The sequence below is a fragment of the Pongo abelii genome, chromosome 1, assembly GCF_028885655.2.
Source record: "Pongo abelii isolate AG06213 chromosome 1, NHGRI_mPonAbe1-v2.0_pri, whole genome shotgun sequence".
NCBI lineage: Eukaryota > Metazoa > Chordata > Mammalia > Primates > Hominidae > Pongo > Pongo abelii.
This window is the reverse complement of record NC_071985.2, coordinates 9,463,763-9,487,261: the sequence shown is the minus strand read 5'-3', so window position 1 is coordinate 9,487,261 and position 23,499 is coordinate 9,463,763. Positions and strand designations below refer to the sequence as shown.

Sequence of the window (23,499 nt, the reverse complement as noted above, 5' to 3'; positions counted from 1 at the left end):
TCTCACTCCCGTGGCCTTCATACCCTCTTACTGCTGAGGTTTCATTTAAGTGAAATTTATTTAAGTGAAAGTCACTTCATTTCATTTCATTGAAAACGTGTGATTTTTTTTGTTTGTTGTTTGTTTTTCTAAAGCAACAAAAAAATTTCCACCTCAGAAGAGTATTTATACAAGTTCATCTGTTGTGGGCATTCCCACAGGCTAACCCCATTCTTTCCCTGCGACATTCACTTAATGACTCAGTACCTCATCTCATCTACATAAGGAGAATAGTAGTAGTACCTGCATAAGATTGTTGTGAGAAATGAGTTAATACTACATTTAAGGTGCTTAGAATAAAGCCTAGCATATGGTAACTGCACAAAAAAAGTTATTCTTTTTTAATGTTAAAAAAAAAGAGTTGTCAAATTCCCTTTAACAAATGCATAGGCATCCTGTTGAAACAACACCTGTTTCTTAGTTTGGAGGTTGCCTGAATTTCTTGTTTTTTATGTCCCTAGGGAATAAAAACATGCTTATGAGACTGAAATTAATTATAGGGTCAGTTTCTTCAATAATTTGTAATCTTTGCAAGTAAAAAAAAAAAAAAAAAAAAAAAAAAAAAACCCTTGCTAGGCCTTCACTTTCTCATGGGAGTTTTTTTTTACATGTAAATTATTTATCTCACCAAAATGCTATTAATATGAAAAGTTCAAACTAAAAAAAAGGCTTAGTAAAATCAACCATTCTATTTTATGTGTATGTGTGTATATCGCACATTAATTTTGGAATTTGTTATTTCACCTGAAAAATATCCCAAACCTAACATGCCTTAGATTTATTTGAAGTCTTTTTTTAATGTAAGTGGGCTATAATACTTAAAATTGCAATGCTTGTTTCTTTGCTTCTATTCACTTAATATTGAAAAGTGTTTTCTATTTTGTGTTCTGCTTTCTGTTTCATGATTGTGACATAGGTGTGCATTATTTGTTTGCATTTAGAATTAGAGAAAGCTTTCACTGGGCAACTACTCATTGCCTCAGGAGTTTATGTATTTTAAAGAAAGGCGTCTTTTCACTTGAAGCGATGCCCAAGTATTTATTAATAGCAAAGTTGTTTTCAAACTTCATGAGGTTCTAGCTACCTTTATTTGTATAGGCTCCACCCTATATCATAATAAATGTAAAAAATTGCACTCATATCCCATGTTAAATATAATTTTTGTTATAGTTACATTTTAAAGTTCATGTCTAATTGTATTTTGAAATCATTTAGTTATAAATAAATCAAATTCCTTTCTCATTGGCTGAGATGTCTGAACAAACACCATGGTAGGTGTAGGATGCAGCCCAAGTATTCTGCCATCTGAGTCCTTGTCTGTTTATCACATGTGTCTCCCTCGTTGTTCAAAGGTTGCTTTGCTTTTGAGAATGTTCCCCACATACTTATTGTTAAGTTTATTTTTGTGGGTTTTAATAAATTAGAATTTCTAAAAAGAGCTGCTCTGAGAAAATTCTTGCTTGCAAGGATATTTCCTCCTAGATATCTTCATCTCTTTTTTTTTGTATGTCCTAAAATAAGCAACATCAGTACTTTTACATAGAAGGAAGTGCCATAGCCGCAATTGTGAAATCCACAAAACAATAAGCCTTCATAATTCTGTGTCTTAGAACATTTCGTATCTTTGAGCACCACCTTGCAAGTGCCATAGAATGACAATGGCGCTGCCAAGCCAGCAGCACGGGAACATGAACGAAGGTCAACATTTATGAGCTCCATTACTTAATTCTGGAGAAAAAATGGCAAGTTTCAGCAAGACAACAGTTTTAAATATAAAACTATTAGACAGAATGTTTGCTCCAGGAAGAATTTTAACTTCACAAATGGATTAAACATATGATATATAACAATTCAATCTCAAATCATTTTTGGTACAGATCCCCATTTTTTAAAAATTTTCTGTTTGCATACATTGCAGGTTTTTGAAAAGTACAATAAATCAAAACACAGAGTTGATTTATGGCTTTTTTAACCTTTACTAAGACGTAATTGATATACTATACACTGCACATATTAAAGTGTACAATTTGAAGTTTTGACATATGTATACACATATGAAAATCATCAGCAAAAGCAAGATGATGAGCGTGTTCCACACTTTGTAATACATTCTCATGTCTTTGCAATCCTTTGTAATCTCTCTCTTCTACCTCCCACCCCTCATTTCCCATCACCAGGCAACCATAGATATGCTTTCTGTCAGTATAGATTAGTTGGCATTTTCAGGAATTTTAAATGAATAGAATGATAAAAACTGTACTCTTTTTTGATCTGGCTTCTTTCACTCAGCAAAATTATTTTGAGATTTATGTATACTTTTGTGTCTGCCAATAGTTTCTTTTTCTTGCTTAGTACTACTCCATTATGCCTATATGCCACTATTTGTTTATCCAGTCACCTCCATAGACAGTTGGCTTTTTTCCAATGTTGGGTTGTTGAAGTAAATCTGCTGTGAATATCTGCATACATGTCTATGTGTGGAAAAATGCTGTCATTTCTTAGGCAAATACCAAGGAGTAGAATGTCTGGTTGTCTGGTAGGTGTATGTTTAAATTTTTAGGAAACTGCCAAACTCTCTTTTCAAAACGGTTATGGCATTTTACATTTTCAGCAGCAGGTGACAATTCCAGTTTCCCCCACATCTTTGCTAATACTTGTTATGGTCAGTATTTTCAATTGTGGCCATTTTAGTGGATGTCTAGTGGTATTTGTTTTACTTAGCATTTCCCTAATGACTCATGATCTTGAGCATCTTTTCATATACTTAGTTAGCATCTGTGTATGTTCTTTATTGAAGTGGCTGTTGAAATCTTTTGTCCATATTTCTATGGGGCTGTTTGTCTTGTAGCCTGTAATCATTCTTCGTATCTATTTAGGTACAGGCCATGTAAATGTATGTTAAAAGTACCATAGGCCGGGCGCAGTGGCTCATGCCTGTAATCCCAGCACTTTGGGAGGCCGAGGCGGGTGGATCATGAGGTCAGGAGATCGAGACCATCCTGGCTAACACAGTGAAACCCCGTCTCTACTAAAAATACAAAAAAAATTAGCCGGGTATGGTGGCGGGTGCCTGTAGTCCCAGCTACTCAGGAGGCTGAGGCAGGAGAATGGCGTGAACCTGGGAGGCGGAGCTTGCAGTGAGCGGAGATCACGCCACTGCACTCCAGCCTGGGCGACAGATCAAGACTCTGTCAAAAAAAAAAAAAAAAAAAAAGTACTATAAAACAGGCAGTCTTTTGTGGTTTAAATCACCTTTTTATCCCTAAATTCATCCAGTTGAACTTCACTATCCTTTAAAATTAATCTTAAAAGAATAATCAAGAATATGAATCAGTTCTAGTATTACTATTCATGCTTCAAGAGCTGTGATACTAGAATTTATGCATCTTATTTTTAATACCCGTCTCACATTTGATTATAATGTCTTTTTAAACAATACATTACTGTCCCATCAGGGTTATTGGGTTCTCTCTAATGCTGCTCCTAATCTGAAATATACATGCAAAACATTGTAGCTTCATGTGAGCACAATTATAGCTAAAAGTGAACAGCACTTTTACGTTAAACCATTTGGCCCTCACATCAGCTTGTGTGTATTGTCATCCCTTTTTAAAATGAGGAAACGGAGGCACAGCAAGGAAAGACACTTTCCCAAGGTCATGAGTATGTGACAGAGTAGAGTTCACATCAAGCCTGCTTGACTTTAGTCTCCGCCCTCTGTGCTTTTGTAAAACACTCAAATGTTTTCTTTTAAGAAATGCCCTAGGCCAGGCGCTGTGGCTCATGCCTGTAATCCCAGCACTTTGGGAAGCTGAGGGGGGCGGATCATGAGGTCAAGAGATCGAGGCCATCCTGTCCAACATGGTGAAACCCTGTCTCTACTAAAAATACAAAAATTACTTGGGCGTGGTGGTGTGCACCTGTCATCCCAGCTACTTGGGAGACTGAGACAGGAGAATCGCTTGAACCCAGGAGGCAGAGGCTGCAGTGAGCCAAGATCGCGCCACTGCACTCCAGCTTGGTAACAGAGCAAGACTCAGTCTCAAAAAAAATTTTTAAAAAAAGAAATTCCCTGAACAGTAATGAATTTTTTAGCAACAAATTATAAATCATGCCTTAATTTTCCTCCTCCAATGAACCTTTGTACAAATAAATAAATAAATTTGAGTTGTAACTTTATTTCCCTTTCTGAGCAATGAAATTGCCAAAATGAATATAATGGGATGAAATAAAATAAAGTTAATCTTACTGGAAAAATCTAAAAATTGTAAACTGAGTCCTTCTCCATTATAGTCATTAAATGTGATACACTATGATATGCTCATTTTTATAGCATGACTTTCAAAAGTATACTATTTTGTCAACAATCCATTAAACACTGACCAAATCCAAGGTTTGAAAGTGACTTTTTTTTTTTTGAGACGGAGTCTCACTCTGTTGCCAGGCTAGAGTGCTGTGGTGTGATCTCGGCTCACTGCAACCTCCAACTCCCTGGTTCAAGGGATACTCCCACCTCCGCCTCCCAGGTAGCTGGGATTACAGGCATGCGTCATCGCGCCTGGCTAACTTTTGTATTTTTAGTAGAGATGGGGTTTCACCATGTTAGCCAGAATGGTCTCGATCTCCTGACCTCGTGATCCGCCTGCCTTGGCCTCCCAAAGTGCTGGGATTACAGGCATGAGCCGCCGCACCCTGCCACAAGTGACATGTTTTATTGCATCTGATAGAAAACCTAATTTCAGTCATTTTTCTCTGAACAATGGAATCATTGCATGATGATGTGGACAAAGTTCTATAACATGACAATTCAGACACCAAAAGCATATTACCAATGTTATAATTAAGAAGTTTCTGACATTGACAAAAAATGAAGTGAATAAGACAATTTTAATAGATTTTAATAATTCTAACTACAGTATATATGATTCTAACTTATGTAAATGAGTTTATGTACATAGACTCATTCATAAAATAACTGCTGGATCACAGAGCTGGGGAGCTCAGGTTGCTCTGCCTTTAATCTAGCTCTCTGCTTTCTCATCTCCTCATGAATCTGGCAATCTCTTTTCTTTCTCTGCTTAAAGATATTCAGGGATGGAAGCACCACGACTTTTTTTGTTAGATCTCACCATTTCATCATTTCAAAGGGGCAATCACAATTTCTGTTGCTCCAGTCTTCTTAAAAGGAAGAGTCTTACATGACATGTGCCATACTTTTAATTTTTATTTTAATTAATATATCACAAGACACAATATCATATATTTAACCAGTTTTTGCTTAATTTTTATTAATTGCTATATAGCTGAAATGTGCATTTTTGTTTACTGAATTGTCACCTCCATAAACCAAGGATTTCAGGACATTCTGAGTTTTGCAAAGGGTTCTTTACAATTTAAGCTTTTCCTTAAATCAGAAAATATTTCTCCCTGTTCTGTGAATTGCATGCCCTCCTCTTCAGACAGATAAGAAAAAAAGCAATCAAATCCACAGATAAACAGACACCGGCCTGTTCTCACTGCTTGCCAACCTCACTTTTCACTAAGCACTGAGAAATGTCAACTTGGACAGGGTAGCATTCCTGCACTCCAAGAAGCAGTGAATTTCTAGTTTTCTTCTCCAGGCTTTCTTTCCCATTCCCTGCAAACGTGCACCTAAAAGGATGCTGAGCATCATATTACAGTTCTTACAGGTGCTGCCTCTCAACTGTGTATGTCCTTGTGAAGTGAGGTGGGATGGACTCACCAAACAGCTGTGTAGAACTACGTATTGATCAGGAGCTCCAGCTCTGGTGCTGGACAGCCCAGGTTCACACACTACCACTGCTGGTTTGCTAATGGGGCCATCTTGAGGAAGCTCCTTAAATTTTTCAGATTTCAGTTTCCCCTTCTCAATTACAGGGATGATAAGAATACCCCCCTAACTATGGAGTTATTCTAAGAATCTCATGAGGTAATTAATGAAAACTGCCTGGCATTAAGTAAACCCTGTCTGTGTATGCTATTTTTCTTTATTGGCCCTAAGATTAGGAGACTGCTGCTGAAAACTATATGGCAAATGGGGCAGATGTGATTTGGGATGCCCCTCATCATTTTCCATATGGCTCTCCCAGCACTTTTAGGAGGACCTAAGCAGCGAAGTGAAGAGATGATGTGATGTTTCACAAAGCCCAAGATTTTGCTAAACCAAGAACAGATTGCATGTAGGGTGTGCACAAGCAAAGGCCAAACATTTGATCATCCTTAAGGCTGTTTCTGCCTTGTTAGAGCTTATCTTCAACAAATGACTAGTGACTTGGAGCAGAACAAGTAACTTCAGAGCAGCAAAATGCAATATGTGATTTTTTTTAAGAAAAGAATAAAGACAATGTTACATCTATATGCATATTTAAATATAGGGTTTGTAGTTACAGAAAAATGATGCTCACACAACGTGTGTATTTGAAACCCCTCCCAATCTCAAGTACCACATAATGAAGCAGAATTCAGAGTCAGCATCCCAGACACACAGACAAAAAGGAGAAGCCTAAGTGTCAGATGATGAAAGGTCTGCAGGTACAAGGGGAGTGAAAGCAAAGGCTCCATAGGGTAAGTGCTTTGGGAGAAGTAAAACAAATATCTGTCATTGTGTATCTGTGTATGTGTACCTGTCTTTGTCTCTCCCCCGGCAATCTTCCCTCTGCATGTGTGTGTTTCTTATTCTATTTCTCTGTCTCATTCTGACTTACTCTGTTTCTCTTTCACCTTCTGTGTCTCTGTCTCCTTCTCTCACATACACTCAACCCACAGTAATGACTCCAGTCATTAATCAGAGATGTAAAGTGCTGACAGCAGTGATCAAGAAGGATGGGCTGGGCACAGTGGCTTACACTTGTAATCCCAGCACTTTGGGAGGCCAAGGCAGGAGGATTGCTTAAGGCCAAGAGTTTGAGACCAGCCTCAACAACCTAGTGAAATACCCCTCTCTACAAAAATAAATAAATAAATAAATAAATAAAACAATTAGCTGAGTGTGGTGGTGTTTACCTGTAGCCCCAGCTACTTGAGAGGCTGAGGCTAGAGGATCTCTTGAGCATGGGAGTTTGAAGCTACAGTGAGCTATGTTTGCACCCCTGCACTCAAGCCTGGGTGACAGAATGAGACCCTGTCTCCAATAATAATAATAATAATAATAATAACAAATTTGAAAAGGATACAAGATCGCATTTAAGAGAAAAACAAAAGAGCAGGGTAATTCAGATATTCCTGTATCCTGCCTGTGCTTTCCTAGAGACCAAGTTTTGTGAGTTAAAGTGATTAGTTATATTTCTCAAAAATTAATCAGAGAGTCTGACTTCTGAAAAATACAGAAGGTAGGAAAGTGGCTGCTTATTTTTAAAATATTTACAATCAAATCAATCCCCTAGAACTAAACAAATAAAAACATCAGTTACATCTGTTACTAAGAGAACAACCCAAAGATCCAAATGGGCAATGGCACATATAATATGAAATTTTACATTAGAATCCTAGTTTAGGGATTCATCACTAATATTATGTGTATGATGTGGATAATGGCTGTCAGGTCTTACTTGGAGGACATGGACATAATGGTTAGAATTTTCACGCTTATTTACAAAATAGATTTATGCTGGGCCCAGGAAAATGGACATAAGTTCCTAACTCCATTCTTTCCTTGGAACTCAGATTTCCAATGACGTTTGCTGCTTTTAGCTAATTAAATAACCTAGCTTTTACCTTATCCATCAAAACACATTTTCTCAGGATAGCTGATATTATATGTGGTTTAAGGACAACAGTGTGCTTTAATTTACACAAAAGGTGGAAATGATTTTATGGATTGCAGATATATATACATTTAGAGTATTTTTCAATCCCACAAGATGAGTGTCTAATTGCCAAAAAATCAGGAAATGTGTTTCAAAGTAATGCTTATTTTATACACAGTAGGATTGTTGGAATTTATAAAAGGAAAATGGAATACAAAGGTATTATACTCAAATAAAAAGCATATAGCCTTTCAAATAAGCCAGGTATGGAGCCTACAGGTGGGGCAGATACCCTGAAGAAAAAGGATGCGGGAGGTCAGGCTTTGAAAAAGCATATTAGTGCTAGCCACCCTTTGGGCACATTCTCGTCATATAAAAATAGTAACTTCTGGTTCCTGGACACTTTCTGTGTCTCAGACATTTGCTACACACTTTATGTATGCTACTTTATTTCATGCTTTCAAAAACTTATGTAAGGTGAGCATCACTATTTTATAAGAACTGAGAATCACTTAGATCTAAGATCCAAGAGGCTTTTTCTTAGAGAAGACACAGGTAGTTCCATGTAATCAGCTAGAAATCGGGTGGGAAAAACTCCTTCTGTTGTACAGCCCTGGGGCTCCCACCAAGTGGGAGAAGTGACACTTCCTTTGGTCATCTGGCATGGGGACTAGGGGATGGTAGGAATCTTCCAGAGTGCTTCTGTTTTAGGAAGACCAGGCAGTAGCTTTGGTTATTAGAATGCATTGATTGTTCAACCATAAACACAAGCAATAAACGACTATATGACTTTGATAGATATTTGTAGGAACTTCATCTGTATACTCACAAATAGAGGGAAAATATCTTAAGTGACAAAGAAGAATGTTACTACATCAATAATCCAATTATCTCCATCATCATAGTGCCTCATCCCAGGTGTAACTGATGTCCTGATGTCACCCCAATATCTCTATTATCATAGTGCCTCATCCTGGATGTAATTGATGTCACCCTTCTGTTCCGTGACTCCGACCCAAAAGGAGGGCAGTCTTTAACACTGAATGCGGCGAGTGTTTCTTCCTAAAACTCGGTTCAGCCAGGGTGCTTTCTTACATGCCACTCTTCTAGTGAGATGTTCCACTCTCTATATAACTTTTGAACATGACTTTGAAATCAGAGCTCAGCGCCTTCCTTCTACTTCTTCCTCTCCAGTAAGCAACCTAATCTCTCAACATACTTTTGCCTCTATCTTTGTTTAAAAAATAGTGTTATTTAAAACCAATGATGGCTAGTTAGGAACAGTTTGGAAAATAAATGAAAGCACCTTAAATAAACAAATAAATAACTATTATTATCAATCCTCAAGTTATAAACACTATTAACATTGTGATCTGCAAGTTGAACTACACGAAATTGCTGCTAATAGACTTGTTGACCTCCTCACTCAGCAAATTCATGTGGTTAAACCTAAATTTAATGTGTGTCTTTTTAAGATTGCTTTGTGTATAGATTTGTGTTTATAAGACTGTGGATATGTCCACACAACTTATATCTAGGTTGTTTGTGTTTTGCTGAACATAACATAGAGTACATTTTACCATGCAACTGTTCTTTGCAAACATATTTTTAATTGGGAGTTTCTCTTAAGGCACCCCTTCCTCTGTGCCTTTGCTTTATAGAGCCAGGGTGTCCTTGGTTCCAGGCAGGCATTTATTCAGCAGTAAATATTAACTACTTACTAATCAAAAATATCACTTAAGCCAGCAGGAAAAAGCTGTATTCACTCAGGACATTTGATCATTTTCTGAAAGATTTTTTTACAAGAAAAACTTGAGGGAATCCAATTAAATATGTTGTTTGCAGTACCAGCAGTATTATATTTCCTGAGAACAGCTGTACAATAGGAATTGCCAAAATTATAATTCATCACATCAAAACTGACCTTTCCAAATATATAAGAGGTTGAAATTTTAGCTAAACAGAGTTTCAGGAGCTCATTAGATTTTCAAGAGTATATCTAAGAATGTTATGGCTACATTTCAAAATGTGATATTTGAAGACAGGTGTTTCTAAATGATGTTATCAGATTTTTAAAAATATTCCAAATCCGTTAGTCATTGTTGTGCAATGCAGAGTGCAGCATTCCCTTCTTAGAAAGATACATTTACTTTTATGATGTTATAGAGTCTATGAAATCTGGGCAAATACTTATCTAGACTCAAGAACACATTCAATTTTCGACTAAGCTAGATTCTGAAGAATAATTTTGTTTCTTTCTGTACTGATATAGAGAAGAATCCTGAACTGTTTGTGCAGGGCATCATTTAGCATAGCTCCCCTACATGGTCAAACAAAATTGAGAAAAGCAAGCATCAGAATATAGCTGCCTTTAGAAAATTCACGGTCCACATCTCAGTTTTGACATTTCTGAGTAATCCCATTGTAACAGTAATGGTAACATAGTATTTAACCCAGAACTTTCCAAATTTATTTGAGCACCATATCTCTTTTTTGAATATTGTGGAGCCCTCGGACATCCAGTAGAATCTAGGAAATGTAACCGTCTAGGTAGTGTCTTGTGATTGCTTGAATTTGCCTACTCTAAACCCTATCATCTTAGTCACTTATCAGTTAGAATCCAGACAGTCCTGGTGACTCTCTACAATACCAGCAAGGGTGAATTTTTGGCCAGGCGTGGGAGCTCACACCTACAATCCCAACACTTTGAGAGGCGGAGGCAGGAGAATTGCTTCAGCCCAGGAGTTTGAGACCAGCTTGGGCAAGATGGTGACACCTCGTCTCTACAAACAAATTTAAAATGTAAAAAATTAGCCAGGCATAGTGGCGCATGTCTGTAGTCCCAGCTACCCAAGAGACTGAAGGAGGAGGATTGCTTCAGTCTGGCGGTTCTAGGCTGCAATGAGCTGTGATGGCACCACTGCATTCCAGCCTGGTTGACAGAGAAAGACATATATATATATATATATATATATTTTAAAAGAGTGAATTTTTATAAAGATGATAAAACATTGGAAAAAATTTAAACCTACCATATGATATTAAAATATCTATAGTTTTTATCATCATACAACACACTGTACATGGTGTAGAGTTCCAATATTCATTTCTGTCGCCTTCTTCACACACACATGCTCACAACTGATGACAGTCTGTACATGAGATGACCACTGTAGTGTGCCCCTGGAGGTTCCTTTTGTGCCTACTTTAAATAGCATTTGGCAAGCCCTTTTTATTGTTTCCTGGCAGTATTCCTAAATATCCTGCTCATCCTGTATCTTAGCAGCATTTATCAATCTTCTCTGCCTGCTGTTGTTACGTTTCCTTTTTTCTTTTTATCAACTGTGTTTCTAAGGAGTTTTGCTTGGCTGCAGAACACCCAGGGAAGTGCATACAGTTAAAAACTCCCCAGGTGTGACTTATTACGTATTTTCCCTGGTCTTAATGTGTATCTGTCTGGGCAGTGATGTGGACTTAAGGGCACATTTTGGGCCTGCAGTCTTTACCCACCACCCTGTGAAAGAGACAGACATGTGAATAGAGAGTAGGAGTGCCTTTTTTTTTTTTTTTTAAATGAGAAGCAGAATGGTAAGGCACAGAGGAAACTAGAAGCCCAGATGGGAAATGCAAGCTTAGAGAGGCTGATGCAGCTTCAGTCATGGGTGGCCCTGTCTAGTCTGGAGAGAAGCTCAGGCCTCATCTGCTAGGAGGTTTGTTTTCAAGTCACGTTTTAATTAGAATGTAGTATGTGCCCATTTAAAACGAAAACACAACTTGGAAAACAGGAATCTTCGAGGAAAAATGATATACATTCCTATCACTTAAAAGATAGTCAAGACGGCCAGGCACGGTGGCTCATGCCTGTAATCCCAGCACTTTGGGAGGCCGAGGCGGTCAGATCACAAGGTCAGGAGATCGAGACCATCCTGGCTAACATGGTGAAACCCCGTCTCTACTAAAAATACAAAAAATTAGCCGGGCAGGGTGGCAGCCACCTGTAGTCCCAGCTACTTGGGAGGCTGAGGCAGGGGGATGGCGTGAACCTGAGAGGCAGAGCTTGCAGTGAGCCAAGATCGCGCCCCTGCACTCCAGCCTGGGAGACAAAGCAAGACTCTGTCAGAAAAAAAAAAAAAAAAAAGTCAAGATGACATTTAGATGTCATATTTCCTCTCTGTTTTTTATGATTTATTTGTTTATTTATTTATTTATTTATTTTTGAGATGGAATCTCACTCTGTCGTGGGCCCAGGCTGGAGTGCAGTGGCGGGATCTTGGCACACTGCAACCTCCGCCTCCTGGGCTCAAGTAATTCTCTTGCCTCAGCCTCCCAAGTAGCTGGAATTACAGGCGCCTGCCACCATGCCCAGCTAATTTTTGTATTTTTAGTAGAGATGGGGTTTTGCCATGTTGGCCACACTGGTTTTGAATTCCTGACCTCAGGTGATCCACTCGCCTCAGCCTCCCAAAGTGCTGGGATTACAGGTGTGAGCCACTGCGCCTGACCTCCTTTCTCTTTTTTATAACATATAGTTATTCTATCACTCCTCTGAGGTAAATTACTGGTTTTTAACTTCAGGCTGTGCATGAGAAAACCAAGGCCCTGAGTCTGGACTGCCTGAAGTCCACACTCAGCCACTGCTGAAGACCTTGGAATGAGACTTCCTGCCATTGCAATGAACAGTAAAAATGAAACAGATTCTCCAAACAAGCAGGTCCTACATATAGGACAAAATATAGCTACTTTCTAGTATTTAAGAATATATCTACCTGCAGACTTTTAAACTGAGCCAATATTGTTACTGATTCTTCATTTTCTAATCAATTCCAAAGTGTAATTGATGAGAATGATGGCCCAATTATGGAGAGATATTGGACTGTAAATTTCATAGTGGTCTTTTAAGCTGTTTTTCTGGTTTGTGGCAGAAGCACCCAAAAGAATATCTTTTATAAGAATCAAAACTACAGGTACCTTTTTCCCCTTTAAAATTGGTTTCTCGAACCCCCATAAACACCATTATTTGGTCAAACTCCATAACACTGGTTTGACCCAAAATAAGAACTACTTATCCCTAGCTTTCACGTTCATGTTATGACTTAAGAGAGAGGGAGAGAGGGGTGGGAGTCAGGGTGGGGGTGGAGGGAGAGCCTGAGATTCATAGACTATAATTATAAGTTACCTGAGCTGGGGTTGCTGAAAGGTTACCTGAAGAAAAGGGTAATTGATATTTCCAAGTATCTAAATGGAGCCATCTCTGGCTAAAGAATAGCATTTTAAAGATATAATATTATTTATAAAATCAAGGAGCTTCAAGACTGGACCTTTTCTTTTGTTATAGATTTTTTTTGAACTTTAAAAATTACAGGAAACCATTTGGTGAGTTAGACATTTTTAAAATTATAGTTTCATGGGAAAAATAACAGCATTGACTTTTAGATCTGGATGTGTTTTTCCATGTTAAAGCTACTTACTAAATGGAGCATGTAGTAGTTTTTACTCAATATGACAGAGTCTTTTAAAATTCTCTTTGTGAATAATAGTTACTGTTGTTTTCTCAAAATACATTTTTCAAGGATTATCTCCCTCTTAATGCCACAACATCAGAACCTTGGCCAAAGATTGTTTTCAGTCTGCCTTTGGTGCAAGACTGTGTTTGAGACCCAAGAGATAATAAATAGATACGTCTGTGAATGCTACTTTTCTTGCCAAAAATCAGATACATAGGTAGATACATATATAGATAGAAATAGAGATAGATAGGTAGGTATGGGTAGGTAGATAGATGAGAGATAGAGATAGAGAGAAAGAGGAAGAGAGAGAGAATATCCAGTTATGGTGAGGAAATAGGAAACAAAATTGCTACAACTGTTTTGATAAATAATCTAGCAGTATGTACCAAAATTTAAGCTATGAATACTCTATAACATATAAATCATAATTTTAGGAATATAGAACTAAAAAATGAATGTATATATATTATATATACACACAAAAGGATTATTATTGCTATATTGTTTATAATAAGAAAAAGGAAGCAACCATAATTCTATAAATAGTAAAAGAATAAGGCACATCCATGCTGAGGTGGATTTACTCTCTCTTACAAAGTGGGAGTTAGATTCATAGGCATTGATGAGAAATGTATAGTACTGTTTCGTGAGAAGGGCATATGCATAGTCGATGAGTGGTAGGATAATAGTAAAAGAAGTGGGTAGAGACATACTTTATTTTATTGTACTTCCGTTCATTGTGCTTCACAGATATTGTGATTTTTACAGATTGAAGGTTTGTAGCTTCCCTGCTTCAGCAAATCCATTGGCAGCATTTTTCCAACCCCAAGTGCTCACTTTGTGTCTGTGTCACATTTTGGTAATTCTTGTAGTATTTCAAGCTTTTTAATTATTATTATATCTGACATGGTGATCTGGAATCAGTGATCTTTGAGGTTATTGTTGTAATTGTATTGAGATGCCATAAGCCACTCCCATATAAAATGGCAAGCTTAATTGATAAATGTAATTAATGAATGTGTTCTGACTGCTCCACCAACCACCCATTTCTTCATCTCTGTTCCTCTCGTTGCCCTCCACCCCATTTCCTGAGTCACAACAATATTGAAATTAGGCCAATTAATAACCTTACAACAGCCTCTAAGTGTTCAAGTGAAAGGAAGAGTTACATGTCTCAATCAAAAACTAGAAATAACGAAGCTGAGTGAGAGTGCCATGTGGAAATCTGAGACAGGGTGAAAGTGATGCCTCTTACACCAAACAGCCAAGCTGTGAATGCGAAGGAAAAGTTCATGAAGGAAATGAAAAGTGCTACTCCAGTGAACACACAAATGATAAGAAGGCAAAACAGCCTCATTGCTGATATGGAGAAAGTTTGAGTGTCCTGGCTAGAAGATCCAGCCAACCACAAGATTCCCTTAATCCATAGCCTCATCCAGAGCAAGGCTTTAACTCTCTTCAATTCTATGAAGGCTGAGAGAGGAAAGGAAGCTACAGAAGAAGAATGTGAAGCTAACAGAGGTTGGTTCATGAGGTTTAAGGACAAAAGCTGTCTATATAATATAAAATTACAAGGTGAAGCAGCAACTGCAGATCATTGATGAAGGTGGCAACACTAAACATCAGATTTTCAGTGTAGACTGAACAGCCTTCTGCTGGAAGGAGATGCCATCTAGGACTTTCATAGCTAGAGAGAAGTCAAGGCCTGGCTTTAAAGTTTCAAAGGACAGGCTGACTTCCTTATTAGGAGCTAATGCAGCTGCTAGTTAAGTTGAAGGTAACATTCATTTATTATTTCAAAAATCCTAGGGCCCTGAAGAATTATGTTAAATCTACTTTGCCTGTGCTCTATAAATGGAATAACAAAGCCTGGATGACAATGCATCTGTTTACAGCCTGGTGTACTGAATATTTTAAGCCTACTGTTGAGAACTACTGCTGAGAAAAAGATTCATTTAAAAATATTACTATTCACAGGCAATGCATCTACTCGTCCAATAGCCCTCATGTGGGTGTACAAGGAGGATATTAATGTTGTTTTCATGCCTGTTAATATAACATCCGTTCTGCAGCCCATGAATCAAGGAGCAATTTTGGCTTTTAAGTCTTACTATTTTAAGAAATACATTTCATAAAGCTATAGCTGCCATAGATTCTTTCGATGGATCTGGGCAATATCAATTGAAAACCTTCTAGAAAGGATTCACCATTATAGATGCTATTAAATACATTCATGTTTCTTGAAAGGAGGTAAAAATATCAACACTAATAGGAGTTTGAAGAGGTAGATTTCAGCCCTCATGGATGATTTTGAGGGGTTCAAGACTTCGATGAAGAAAGAATAAATACCATTGTGGTAGAAACAGCAAGAGAACTAGAATTTAAAGTGGAGCCTGAAGATGGGCCTGAATTGCTGCTATCTCATGATAAAACTTGGAGGAGGAGTTGCTTGTTATGGATTAGCAAAGAAAGTGGTTTTCTTGAGATGGAATTAACTCTTGGTGAAGATACTGTGAATGTATGACCACAAAGGATTTAGAATATTATATAAACTTAGTAAAGCTGCAGCAGCCTTTGAGAGGATTGGTTCCAATTTTAAAAGAAGTTCTACTGTGGACAAAATGCTGTCAAACAGCATCACATGAGACTTGAGGATGTGATGTATAGCATCACAAGCTACAGAGAAATCTTTTACAAAAGAAAGAGTCAATCACTGCAGCAAACTTCATTATTTCTTATTTGAAGAAATTGCCACAGCCTCCCCAGCTTTTGGCAACCACCACCCTGATCAGTCAGCACCCATCAACATTGAGGCAAACCCTCCACCAAAAAAAAAATATATAACTCTATAAAGGCTCAGATGATTGTCAGAATTTTCTAGCAATAAAGTATTTTTTTATTATACTTTAAGTTTTAGGGTACATGTGCACAACGTGCAGTTTTGTTACATATGTATACATGTGCCATGTTGGTGTGCTGCACCCGTTAAATGGTCATTTACATTAGGTATATCTCCTAATGCTATCCCTCCGCACTCCCCCAAGCCCATGACAGGCCCCGGTGTGTGATGTTCCCCTTCCTGTGTCCAAATGTTCTCATTGTTCAATTCCCACCTATGAGTAAGAACATGCAGTGTTTGGTTTTTTGTCCTTGCGATAGTTTGCTGAGAATGATGGTTTCCAGCTTCATCCATGTCCCTACAAAGGACATGAACTCATCCTTTTTTATGGCTGCATAGTATTCCATGGTGTATAAGTATTTTTAATTAAGGTATGTACATTGCTTTCTTGGACATAATGCTATTGCATATCTAATTGATGACAATATAGTGTAAACATAACTTTTGTATGCACTGGGAAACCAAAAAATGTGTGTGACTTACTTTATTGTGGTGGTATGAAACCAAAACCACAATATTTCCAAGTTATGCCAGTACAACTTTAAAAAGGTTAGCAAAATATCCTACCTTTTTTATGGACATCATAAATCAGAGTAATATTTTGTTGACCTGTTGAAAGAAGCCTGTCGTCTAGCCTTCCATAATTATTCTGTCTCTAGTTTTGTTTTCTTCTTTATTTGGCTAACTATATAATTAGGACAGCGTTCTCTGGAATTGCCAATCTTAGTTTGATTATGTGACCTTTGAGCCATGTTTACTGGGTTTTGGAGAAGACTGTCATCTGTACTTAGTGATTTGAACCTCATCTCTAAATGAATGTTACATGCTATTAATTTTCAGTAGAATGAATCTGCAGCTAGGATGAAAGCCAGTTCCTTTGCTTGTTTTCAGAATGAATGTCTTTCTGAATCTGATACTAGAGAAATTTAATCAGAGATACTTCAAGGTGTTCAATCTCGTGTATTGTCTCCCAATTCATTTAGTGAACAAGATATTGATATTAGTAGACACTTCAATAAAATTGAGTTGTGTTTATGTCTGTTTTAACATTAATGGTGCTACTTAATTTTGTATAATATGTATTTACTTATTTAAAATGATCTGAATTTCAACATGTAGGCAATGTTGGGACTCCTAATTGTAAATTAGGCAAATGTGTTTGTAATAATTGGCATTTATTACTTTTAATGATAAAATCTACTGTAAATATTTACTGAGCAACTACTATGCACAACACAGTGGGTTTCTGTGAGAGGACTGACACATGGTTAAATGGAATTAACTGAGTACTTGCCCTTTGACTCATTAGATTTTACAGGGATATTATCAGTGAAAGATGAATTGTATGCTCATCAGCATGCCCTAAATGGTAGAAAATGTCTATTTGTTAGATAGAGATGAGGGAGAAAAATGACTACATCCTCACACTGAAGTGTTGTTTGATGACTTACCCTCGTTTCCTGTAGTAGGAATGGGAGTGTTGATATAGTTGAGTTCACTCTTGAAGTTCTAAGTACACAGATATTATTTCCTGAGAACGTGCTGCTATGTAAGAGAGGCAAGGCAGTTGGTGGAAAGAGTCAGACAGAGCTGATTTCAAGTTGTGACCCATGGTTACTTACACCCTCAACCTCAGTTTCCCATCCCAGGGTATAAAGTGCATGCATTTCATGGAATGATAGCTCCAGCCCTTCCTTCCATAAGACACACTTCTCAGATAGGGAGGGCCAGGGGAGGGCAGCAGTGGGGAAGGGGATCTTGGGAGAGGAGGAGTCTGAGAGGCCTTGCTTGGGTCAGATGCCCTCCCTTGCTGAAAGTGGGAGAGGATCCCGTGACTGACAGTTCCAACATAGCAAGCAATAGCAGAGGGAGAGGGAGGCGCTAAAGAGAGGAAGAAGGGATATCAGGGCAGCAGAGGACCAATGCTCATGAGCATAAAGGTGCTTCTCAAACTGATGAAGGAGCAATTACTCTTTTCCCCCAAATCCTTTGCATATTAATACTTTTAAAAGATATAGAAAATACAAATCTATTTTAAAATTGTTAATTACATATCCAATTGCTGTAAAACTCTCTTGAAGTTTGCTCTCCATCTCTGTGCTGATCTTGTCACAGATGACACGCTCAGAGGTTTCACTAGGCTCCTCTCTCACTTGCTGAGAAAAATCCCTCCACATGCACCTCTAGGATCTTTCTACTTCTTACCTTACAGTCTCTTCTCAGTCCTCTTTTCATTTGGTGTCACCGTCACCACGCTGTGCAAACTTCAAGGTCCTCCTTTAAAAAATTCAATCACACCTTATCAGGAGATCTCATCCTCAAGTTCTTCCATAGCATTTCCCATTCCTTCATGATGCTCTGAACTCAGCCACATCCTTCACAACGACACAGTTCCCCTGTTCTTCTGCAAAGCCTGGCACTTCTTTTTCTTTCTCTAGGTTAACCTTCTAATGGAGGTGCTTTCCTAAGATTCTGGCCTAGCTGTCAGGCTCAGTACACTTCAAAAAGGTGAACTTCAGTGTCTGAAGTGGAGTTAGGGGATTTTCATGAAGATTGCATTTTCTTCCTGTATGAGAATGGGCTAATTGTAAGATCACTGTATGTGTATATTTCGAATAGTGTCTGGGAGAAGGTAGCAACTGGAATGCTTGTTGAACATAGACCATACTAGCCAATTTGCTAAGAGAACAAGGCAATCATCACTTACATGTAAAATGAAGAGATGAGCAACTTCTTTATTTTTATTCTTCTCATTCTATCTCCCTTCCTTGCAACTGGAGCTTAGGCAGATAGGAGGTGAGGAGCTGTAGAATGAGGAAGTCAATAGATACATTTCTTTTCCAGTGACGGGTACCTTAACTTCTCTGACCCTTTCCATCCTCTTCAGGTACATGAGGTTAGGCACCTCATGTACCTAACATAACTTCCAACTCAAAAATTCTGTAACTTTTTTCCATTGCCTCTAATCGTGTTGTGTAACCTATAGATGTTCTTTTTCCCAGGGTCCTGGTTATTTGTTAATCCCATATTTTTGTTTGTTTGTTTGTTCTTTTCTAGCACTTGTGTTCTGATTAGTCGCCGAATAAATGACAGTCAGAACTTCAGCTAAGGTACGATAAGGTAAGATCCTTTTTCTAGTTGAGCTATTTCCTTGAAAAGGGGGATTGATGGCCCAATCTGTGAGAACAGATTAACAAGGAATAAGAATGTATAAGTTGGTGTTTTCAACATGATGTACAATTGTTACCATTAGTCATGCTCAATTTTTTGTGTCTTAATAAAGCTAAGTGTGTTCATTTTCTCATCAGTTTAAAAATAGAAATAAAGGGATGTTGATTGATATTTGAAATAAGTTAACTTTAATTCAAATGCACATTTGTATTTAACTGTAGCAATGTGGAATTTTTTGAAATATTGCAAAATGTTTGAATTATTAGTACATATATAGGATCTTATAGCTTGTCTAATTCTTGGAAGCTTAAGAATTATCCCTGGATTTAGATTGCCTTTCTTCAGAATGCTGTACAAAATATGATTGTGAACATAAACAGCAACATGAAAAGCTCAATCTTTCTTAGATGTTATCCTTAATAATGTTTTATCTATCCAGAAAACACTGCTAACATCCTAGCCTAAATCCAATCTCCCTGTATTAGTCCCTTCTCATACAGCTATAAAAACATTACCTGAGACTGGGTAATTTATAAACAAAAGAAGTTTAATTGTCTCACAGTTCTACATGGCTAGGGAGGCCTCAGGAAACTTACAATCATGACAGAAGGCGAAGGAGAAGCAAGGCATGTCTTTTTTTTTTTTTTTTTTTTTTTAGACAGAGTCTCGCTCTCTCTCCCAGGCTGGAGTGCAGTGGCGCGATCTCGGCTCACTGCAAGCTCCGCCTCCCGGGTTCACGCCATTCTCCTCCCTCAGCCTCCCGAGTAGCTGGGACTACAGGCGCCCGCCACCACGCCCGGCTAATTTTTTGGATTTTTATTAGAGACGGGGTTTCACCATGTTAGCCAGGATGGTCTCGATCTCCTGACCTCATGATCTGCCCGCCTCAGTCTCCCAAAATGCTGGGATTACAGGCGTGAGCCACCGCGCCTGGCTAGGCATGTCTTACATAGCGGCAGGAGAGGGAGGAGAGGGTGCAGGAGAAATTGCCACTTTTAAAACCATCAGATCTCATGAGAACTCCCTCACTATCGTAATAACAGCATGGGGGAAACCGCCCTCATGATCCAATCACTTCCACCAGTCCCCTCCCTCAACAGGTGGAGATTACAATTCGAGATGAGATTTGGGTGAGGACACAGAGCCAAACCTTATCACTACCCTGTTCCTTCCTAATAAAATGTTGATGTTGTAAGGACAGCAAAATGCCCAGCTAAAAAATATTCTCATCTTCCCAGACTCTTTTTTGTGGCTGTGTGACCCAGCCACAGCTAATGAGCTCTCAGTCATGGTCCCTGGTGAGAGACTTTCAAATGGAGATTCCTCTTAGAATGTTTTTTCTTTGTTCTTATCCCATCATTCTATCAGGAAATCACACTCCCCACCCCCCAGCCCCCCCTCACCCACCCCACCCCTGCCACCTCTTCTTGCAATCACAGCAACAAAAGCAGAACTGAGGATACTGGAGCAGGAAGATAAAATGAGCTTGAGCTCTGGCAAGCCCACCATCAGATTTCTTGTTGCATGAGACACATACAGTCCCTAATTTAGACGAGCTTATTAGGTTTTCTGGCACTCAGAGCCAAATGTAGACTCAGCTGATTCAGTAACATTCATATCTGGATATCATGCTAGACACATTACCCTGTCTTACTTAAACACTGCAGCAGTGCTATTAAGTCGAGTATTTTTATTCCCATTTTATGTATGAGGAAACAGACTCTAAGATGTTAAGAACTTTGTCCTATGAACCTTGTCCTATGTTAGTAAGTGACACAGGTGAGATTCGAACTTGGACCTGTCAGATGCTGGTCCCTGTACACAGCTGCCTCAATGCTGGTCCTGACAGCCTGGTTCCAGGAGCCTGTGCTATTGCTGATTACATTTTATAGTTAGTCAGTGGGCATTGTCAGCTCAGTAACCCTTTGAATACAATACTCTTCAATAGCACAGACTTTCTATTGTATTTTCCATTTGTAAAACTAAGTGAACTGAGTCTATTCCTGTATAACAGAAATGAGAGAGAGAGAGAAAGGAATAAAGATAGAGAGCAAAAGCAAGCAAGCAAGCAAGCAAGAAAGAAGGGAAAGGAAAGGAAAGAAGGAGAGGAGGGGAGGGGAGGGGAGGGGAGGGGAGGGGAAAGGAAAGGAAAAGGGAAAAGAAAAGAAAAAAGAACAGAAAAGAAAAAGAGAAAAACAGATCTGATTTGGGAAAATCAGTTTATATTGGAATTGCCTATGAAAGCTGGTAAACGAAATATTAATTCTGAGCATCTTATTTTCTTTTTATTTTTTTGAAATAAAAGGTTAGAACTAATGGTCAAAATATGGTCACCAAAACTCAGCTTGTACCCAACAATCATAGAATTAAGTATTCTCCACCTAACAATCTTCATTCATTCACTCTTGTTGACTTGGTTCAGAAAAAAAAAAATACAGGTTAAAAACTAAGTCATGTGATGAAATTTCTTTCTGAAGAAAGTTATACAAGGCATTGAGTAAGGCACTAAGCTGACTTGGGGGATGGGGGAGCTGGATAATGGAAAAATCTTTTGGCTGGAAAATAAGAGACTGGAAATGCAGGGGATAGCCCAGCAATTTCTGGCGTTACAAAAAGCCATTTCACCTCTCTGGACCTTTGCTGATTATTTGTAAATTGAAGGTATAAGTTATTCTGATATGCTGTTGGTACAAAATAATAGCTTACCTCCTTGGGTCTCCATTGCTAATGCAGGGAAATACTCTGATGTCTATTCAAAGCAACAGTTTTTATTTCTGGCCATTGAACCTAAGAGTGACCAGTTATTTTCCTTTTCCGAATACATCCTGAATCCCTTGCCTCTTTTATTATGACTCCACTCCAAGTCATCATCTTGTCTTGCCTGGACAATGGCATTAGCTTCATGTTAGTCAACATGGCTTTCATTCTAACCATACAAAATTACTTTCTGTCACAGCCAGCGTCTGCCTTGGGAAACCTCCGTCAGATCTTGTTATTCTCCTATTTGAGACCTGCTCAAAATCCTTCAACTCCCTCCCCTGCATTTAGAATCAAATCCAAATGCATTGACATGACTTATAAATCTGATATGATCTGGTTTCTACTTGTACTTTTCTCTCTTGCTTCCTACACTCCAAGCCTCCCTGTCTTTATTTATTGAATGTTTCTCTTTGTTCTTTGCCCTCAGGGGCCTGGCATTGAGCCCCTGGCTCTTACCACTTGACCCTTCCAGTCAATCTCAGCTGCCAAGACCTCTCCTAACCGCTCTCTAAATAACCACTGTCCTCGACACCCAGGTTTAATTCCCTTTAAAGACTGGAAGTTTTATTTCTTAAGGCATACGAAAATAACCCCTTATGGACAAAATACTTACATATGTAACTTAAGGGACTTAGGTAAGACATGACGAATTCTGTCGCACCTGTTTATAATTTGTTGTTTATCTCCCATTATAATATGATCTAAGCTCCATGAAGGCAGGGCCTTGTCTGTTTCCTTCACTGCCAAAACCACCATACTTATAATGATGCCTGCCCCCTGCAAGAGGCTTAGTAAATGTTTGTTGAGTAAATGAATATAGAGTCAGAAAATACCCTACGTTAAATATCTTAAAAGAAATTAAGCAGTTCTTATAGATGTCCCCAACGTGTCTTTTGCTTAGATGGGAAGAAAAAGAAAAAAAAAACAGAGAAAAAGATGAAGAAACAATCTAGGAAGAAGAACAGAGGGACAGACAGTGGTATAAATAGAAAATAGCAGTAAGTCCTTGGGTGGGACTGTTTCAGGGATCTTTACTCAGTGGCATTTCTGATCTATGATGTTGGGTGACAGGGCTCCATTCTTTGGATCTTACATAGATTTATTGGCTAAACCTGGCACATGCACAGTGAGAAATGTTTGTTGAATGAAGGCCCGAAAGAATGAAATAATAAATTACTGAACTGCTAAGAGCAAAATTTTCCGTTTTTATGGGGATGATAATATTCCCTTGATGCCGGTATTTAATCCATGTTATGTTAGTAACAAACATTCCAGATAACAATGACTGTGAAAAATATCCCGGGAAACAAAAGTCAGTCACTGTGCCAGGCATTTCCCTTAGCGCATTTCAGAGTTT

General features: G+C 38.3%; 1 protein-coding gene across 7 annotated transcripts in view; it reads left to right on the top strand.

The window, feature by feature from the left end:
- The window catches only part of CHRM3 (cholinergic receptor muscarinic 3), a 521,055-nt gene that overhangs the window by 221,055 nt on the left and 276,501 nt on the right, over nt 1-23,499 (top strand). For 4 of the 7 annotated variants that reach the window (XM_054522365.1, XM_054522417.1, XM_054522224.1 and 1 more), the window contains one exon: nt 19,269-19,331. The exons of 2 other annotated variants lie outside the window; for them this stretch is intronic. The gene's annotated coding sequence lies outside the window, so the exon portion shown is untranslated. 7 annotated transcript variants of the gene reach the window in all.